Here is a 7,540-nt window from a genome sequence, read left to right as displayed (position 1 = left end):
TTTAGTAAAATGGAAAAAACCCTGTTTTTTCATCTTTGAGTAGTTCTATTGTATTTCCCTAGAACAGAATCAAAGGACTGGTCAGACCATTTAGACTGGGGTCCCTGTCAAGTCAAGACACTCCAACTAGCTGCATAATCAGAGAGGGTTTCCCACCTCCCTCTTGCTCCCTGGTCACAGCTAGGTGCTCTCAAGCTGTTCAATATGCCATTTTAGCAAAGAACTACTGATAGAGGAGGGTCTGTTTTCTGATTGATAGAGGAGGGTCTGTTTTCTGATAGGTTCATCCATTGAATCCAATCAGCCACAGTGCATGTTGCACACTAGATAGAGCCTGGTGAGCAGGGTCATAGGAGTTAGACCTTGCTGGCTTTGGTAGCAAAAGTACAGATAACTCTGCTCCCTCACACAACTGGACTCATGACACTTCGGAACAGAAACAGAAATACTTCTTTGTTGGACACACATCTGATCTTCCATGTAGTGCTTGACTGAGGGCTACTGACTGAAACCAACAGGCGGAGTGAAATCTAAGGGAAGGCACCAGATCTCCTGGTACTGCCAATACGTGCAAATAAAATTTTGAATAGGTTGTCTGCAGCTTTACAGATACACAGGAAGTGTATTTGACCCCATCTTGTATAGTACTAAGTAATGTGGTTTATGCATCTTCAGTATGTCTTCCAGGAGCTAAGATGTCTATTTCTGGGATGACTGCAAAACTGATCAGGATCAAAGCCAGTAAAGAATAAGTCATCTCAGGATGTGTTGCCTCTATGGAGAGTTGGGAATGGCAACTACATATAGATTATGCATCCAACCCTCAGGCTGATTATCAATGAAAGATGAAGAAATGACCTTTAATTCCCCAAAGACACGTCTCCAGACAGAACATTATGCACAACTCGCATATTTAAGTAAACCCTAACTCAAACAGAGCATAGGAAAATTACATCTATTGAGTTATTCCATGAAAACTATAATTTACTGTCAGAATTTATTCTCATATGAGCCAGAAATAATCAATTCAGAAAAGATTTTATCCTTTGGAAAAGGCATGGGATGTCTGAGAAACTGAAAACTGTCTTGAGAAACAAACTGATCTGAGAACTGAAAACTGAATTCCCTGTCCTGATGTCTGAGCAAAGTTTTGGAGAATCTAAACCTAGCAACAAAAAAGCCTAGAATGATGGGGTGTGCAGTGTTTGTTATAACATTGGAACAAAAGATTGCCAACAGCTCCCTGTTAAGTAAAATTTCACTTAAGTTTAAAGGTTGTGGGGTACTGAAAGGCAAGACAAGTCAGCGTGATTTGGAGTCTTTGTTTACAGCAGTGGAGAAAAAAATTGGTGAAAATTCTTCGTAGCTACATTGAAATACTGCTAGGTTTCATAGAAAAAAAACGTATTTTAAAAATAAAGTTTAAAGCAGTTAAGAATATACCATAATCTGAGGCTGTCAGTAGGGAGCTTCTCATGAGATAAATAAAAATGCACTCTGAAGATTAGAACTCAAATGTGCTACACTAATTTTGGTTTCAAATTCAACAAAAGTGTTAATTTACCTCCAAATTAGTTCAGTTTGCTAAGCATTTTATAAATGCACATACAAATCCATGGCAGCTGCACACAGAACACTTAGATCTGTTTCTCAGGTTTACATAAAATTCTCATCTTTTCTATTTCTTACCTTTTCTAGTACCTTTTCTATTTCTTACTTTCATAATATATTTATTAGTAACCCGTTGTCGTATGCACATCATTATTGTAATATAAGTAGTGGATTCTCCATCCCTGGAGATACTTAAAAAGAGACTGGATGTGGCACTCAGTGCCATGGTCTGGCAACCGCAACAGTGGTTCAAGGGTTGGACTCGATGATCTCTGTGGTCCCTTCCAACCCAGCCAATTCTATGATTCTATGATTCCTCCCTTACTAAAATATTGTAGCAAAGTCTTTTTGCCCATACTGTCTGAATTATTAAACAACCTGTGTCCCATACTGTGTTTTGGAGCAATGACATGTAGTTGTCAATTTCTCACATGTGCCAAAGTTACAAAGTTCAATAGTTTTAATCTAGTTTACAGGAACTGTGAAAAGTTTTGTTGGGCAAAAGAGCTGCTTTTTCAAATTATCTAACTGAATTAGCTTGCCAGCTCAAGTATCTCAAAAAATCCCTAAGTTTTACTAAAGAAGAATTAATCTCATTTACCAGAAAATGTCCATATTACAAGTTTTCCAGGTAATGACACAGAAATTTAATAATACAAATGCTTATTTAAATCTTATCAGTATCTCTTGGTCAGTAAAGCTTAACAAGAAATCTCACAATATACTCTTCTGTGAAATGTCTGGTACTTCCTGGTTTTTGTTTGGGTTTTTTGGGGGGTTTGTTTAGTGTTGTGTTATTATTATTATTATTATTATTATTATTATTATTTAGTGGTTTGTTTTGGGTTTTTTTGTTTTGTTATTCTTTTTAGGCTTAATTTGGACAAAAATACTGAAAAGCACAACACAGCTCTTTTTCTCCCAGCTGCAATTAGGAAATGCAGGTTATGAAAAGTGAAAAACAGAGAGTAAAGGAAAATATCCATATTTTTCCAAACCATCTTAAAAATGCTTTTAATTGAACTGGTTTGTTATTCTGGAAATTACTAATGACTGAAACAGTGGATTTAAAAAATGACTGAATTACAATATCCAAAATTACAGTGTGTATAATTTGAAGATGTATTTTGTAACAGCACCCATACTGGAGGTTAAATGTCAAATTAAGGAATGAATACAGTACTGTACATAACTGCTGGCACTTTATACCCTATGTATATGCACAAATACATGGAGGCATTTAAAGACACAGTCATGTAGCTCCAACTTCCAGTGAAGATTAGAGACAGTTCAAGAGTTACTGAAATCCAGTTTGGTTGAGTGTTACTGTTTTGAAGACATTAACCTTAGAGATGCTGAGGCTAACTTGGAGCACAGAGTTATGTGTACAGAAAACTGCTAAAAGCTTCATCATCAGTAAAAAATGTTTTTTCTTGTGATTGGCACACAATAAAAAGTAAAGGTAACAGCATGGGTTTCAAAGCACTGCAAACTGATCTGCTATGTGTATTTTTATACTGTACAGAATCAGAACCTCTTGTCAACTGCAAAACAAAACTGTGCAAGCTGAAAAATCTGGCAAGAGCTACTGTAACTTACAATGCTGTATGCATTTTGTATGCTTATATACTGTTACAGGTCCCAAGACACAATATTATGTTAAAATCAGCACAGCACTCAAATAGCTATACAACTGAGAGGCAAGTTAAAGAGAAACAAAGAGCTGATCCAAAAAAATTTCCAGACGTGGTGTCACCTGATCCTCCACAGGGGCAAGAGCTGTTTTTGCTATGGTGGTCCAATGAACAGCTGAAAAGGTCAGACTGTGGATTAAGTTTTTTGCATTTTTTTTTTATTTCCCATGGAGTCTTCTAAGTCCATGCTTGCAAAAGAGTATTCTGGCAAAGCTTTCTATATGAAACTGATATTGCCTCAGTGATTTTTCCCTCAACTGAATTAAAAAAAAAAAAAAAAAAAAAAGGTCTATCTGAACAATTGAGGTATGTCAGATTATGTAGAAATTTAGCAAACCAGGTTCAGAGAATTATCAGCCCTTGACAGCTAAACAGACTGAGAAAAATAAATGTCAGGTGTTATGTAGGTTCATTTAAAAAAAATTCTGGGAGGAAGAAATAGAAGAGCCTTAACTTGGCAAAATCATTCTCATCATTGGTAATTTGCTTTAAGTAATACTCAAAAACTGAGCATTAAAAACAAGCATCCTGACTTCTGACTTAACTGTGAAACAAAAGGATTTCTGCCCTCTGCCCCTCGGGTTTTAAGGAATTCTAAGTAGAATCATAGAATTGGCTGGGTTCGTCAAGTCCAACCCTTGATCCACTAGAACTGCAGTTCCTAGACTATGGCAGTGAGTGCCACATCCAGTCTCTTTTTAAGTATCCCCAGGGACACAGAATCCACTACTTCCCTGGGCAGCCCATTCCAATGTCTGATCACCCTCCCGGTAAAGAAATTCTTTCTAATATCCAACCTAAACCTCCCCTGGCACAACTTAAGACCGTGCCCTCTTGTCTTGCTGAGAGTTGCCTGGGAAAAGAGACCAACCCACCCCTGGCTACACCCTCCTTTCAGGGAGTTGTAGGGAGTGATGAGGTCTCCCCTGAGCCTCCTCTTCTCCAGGCTGAACAGCCCCAGCTCCCTCAGCCTCACCTCACAGGACTTGTGCTGGAGTCCCTTCACCAGCCTGGTTGCCCTCCTTTGGACCTGCTCCAGTACCTCAATCTCCTTCCTGAACTGAGGGGCCCAGAACTAGACACAGGACTCGAAGTGTGGCCTCACCAGTGCTGAGTACAGGGGCAGAATCCCTTCCCTGGAAAAGCCTTAGTCAAAACACACCTGCACATACCTAACAGAAACTGCCTTTGTCAATCTGGCTACTAAGTGTAATGTATGATATGCTGCATAGGTAGGTGCTACGCAATGCTTTGCTCTCAGAGTGGAAAGAAAAAAAAAAACCAAAATTGTTTCAGTTTCACTGCACACTTAGAAGGACAGCAGTGTACAAGACCAATCCTTCCTCTCAGACCCACAAAAACTTCGGGTTGGATCTTTGAGCCAAAGGGCTGTATCTTGAAACATTCTCCAGCCTGCTTATTTTGCAGTATAAGCACCCACCAGTGTGTATTCTAAATTCACCTTAAAGTTACCAAGTTGGGCAAGTTCTAGCCTAGCATTCCTCCCATAAGAGGAATCTTCTGTCACACAAGCTACTGTACAGCAGCTAGAGAAAGGTGGGGCCTGGGTAATTCCTATCTGTTAATTGAAAGTTGAATGTAGTGGAAATTTCATCCGTACCATAGGAAAGAGCAGTCTGAAACTTTCACCAGATACCAGACCCAAACATTCTCTCTTAAAGTAATTTAAAAATATTGGAGTCATGGTTTTACTGAGATTGCCACCACTTTGACTTTACAATGTAGTATTTTGAAACAGTGTTAAGGTGCTATCTTTGCATTGGTTTCAGCCAAGGAAATTACCAGAAACTTCTCAAAGAGACCCGTAAACTAAGACTCAATAAAAAAATTTTTTAAGTATTAAAATGGAGTTTTGTCATGGAAATTAATAGAGACCTATTTTAATGCCTCATTATGATAAAAAAAATAACACATCGTTTCTTTTACTTCTCAAGTCCTTCCACTTTTGAGGGAGGAAGACACCACTCCAGGAGTCTCAGGGAAAAGATATACCTAGGTAAGGGAAAAGCTCAGATGAACTGCAGTGTGGTATTCTGGCTCAAAATTAATGTCAGAGTTTGAAGGATTAGTTGGAATAAAGTATCAAATATTGGAGTTGGATCAGAAGTATATCAGGAAGATGATACAAAAGGCAGGATTATTCTATTTGGGAAGATGTAGCTCCTAGCTCTTGCTGCAGGACCACTACTTGTAAGTACAGTTCTCCACAAGCTATTATAGGATAAACCCAACAGGTATTGAACAACTCCAACATTAAGACAAGCCACTTAGTCTTAGTGAAGTGGCATAGTCAAATCCAAACCATTCAGTTTGAGCCTTGTCTGACCAAGGACTGTCCACAGAAAAACACCACAGCAAAGATAGATGCTGAAAAACACAATATATGGTTCTTGGTTGCATGCTAGTTTCTGACTTGAGACCCATTTGCACTTGTTTTGCACTTTTGATGTTTTCTTATAGCCAGCTGGGATACTCAGAAGGGTTTTCTAAGTTTATTTAATTTCTGTAATTCCCTCTTGAGTGCAATGTATGTGGATGGGTGAATGATAAGGAAAAAAAAGGACAAAATACTGCCTGCAGTTGATTCTGACAGTACTGTAATACCAAAATATTTATCCTCATATAAGTCTGTTGGATACTCTTAGACCAACTCTACTTACCCTGCCTTTGTGGCCTCCAGCTGTTGGATTTAGTACCTTCTTTGTTATCTGTATAAGGATCTCAAATACCACTTAATTGATTACCTCTTTCATTGAAAGCCTAGAAAAGTGATGGGTATTTTGGACTCTTCCAGTTTCCATCTATAGAGCTTGTTTTAATTTAGGATTTGGAATTCTTTTCCTCCAAAATTAGCAGAAATAAATTCTGTGATAATTTGAGGGTTTGCTTCCTTGGTAAGGATAAATGGAGATCAAGCTGCAGCAGATGATAAACCCACTGCAGAAAGCAAAAAAAGCCTCCCAAATAGTTTGGAATTGTCCAATTACATCACAGTTCACGGATAGAGGAATATTATTAGCAACACGGATGAAAACTCATGTACTGCTTGCTTGTATGTTTTGTGGCAACACTGAAGAAGAACAGTTAGTATGTTAACATTGAAGAACATGGTGGTAACACTCCAGAACTCTTTCTTTGTTTAGAAGAGGGCAAACAAATTCAATTTAAAGTACATATGACAGTCCTAATGGGTTGAAAAGACCTTCCAGGGTTATTAACAGTACCAATTTAATTACTATAGCACTTCTCTAAAAGAATTTTACATTGATAAAGACAACGATTACAATGCCTTTGAACAGGTGGTAAGCAGTAAAATTTCTCAAGAGAAGAACATGAATTTATGTTTTAAAAGGTGACTATACTCTCACTTTCTGATGTCTGAATTTTGAACTAGTTTTATGTGTGCAGCATAAATAGGGACAAACAAAAGAGTTGTAAAATCTAACTAATGCTAATAATAATACTGCTAATGGTTACTAGCTGAACATCTTGATACCACTTCACGTGCAAAAGCATGTAAAAAGGATACTGAAGGCAGTAGTTGCCTCTGTATTTTATTCTTTCCTTTTTACTACATTTATGGGTCTTGTATGGGAAAGACAAGAAAAATATTCTTCTAGAAAGCAGAATGTCTTTGATTTTCCTGTAAAAGGCTGGAAGTAAAAGACTAAACAGAAAAAAACCCACATACTGTTTGGCGTACTGCCAAATCCCTCTGCCATTTTAAGAGAAGTAGTAATTCTTAGAGTTATCTTTCTGATACCCTTCAGCTTCTTAACTGCTAGTGGTAGTTAATTGAGCAAATACATTTACAGACATTTTATGACAACACCTTATTTTTTCTTATTTCATTTTTTTGTTTTTCTTTTTTTATTTTTTCTTTTATTATTTTCTTATTTATTTCTTGTTAAGGGTATTTCTTTCTTATAAGACAGTGATGGTCAGGAAAGTTTAAATATAGACAGGTGTTGTCTCTGGAGGTACTCTGGACAATTTCAAAGTATTTGAGCTGTGTTAACTGAGGTTGCTGGATAAACATATCTCTTAAAAAAACTACTTAAAAATTCATTTCACACCAAATACCATGTTAAAAATGCATAAATTGTATTATAAGGGAAGTAACAAAGTATCAGGTGTATGATAATTGTACAAAAGCTCTTGTATTTGCAAGCTAAAAATCAGAAGTGTTTCATATTTTACTTGTTCCTGTCTTA

This window comes from Calypte anna, chromosome 1 (assembly GCF_003957555.1).
Source record: "Calypte anna isolate BGI_N300 chromosome 1, bCalAnn1_v1.p, whole genome shotgun sequence".
NCBI classification, from domain to species: Eukaryota; Metazoa; Chordata; class Aves; order Apodiformes; family Trochilidae; genus Calypte; species Calypte anna.
Note: the sequence above shows the minus strand (reverse complement) of the source record.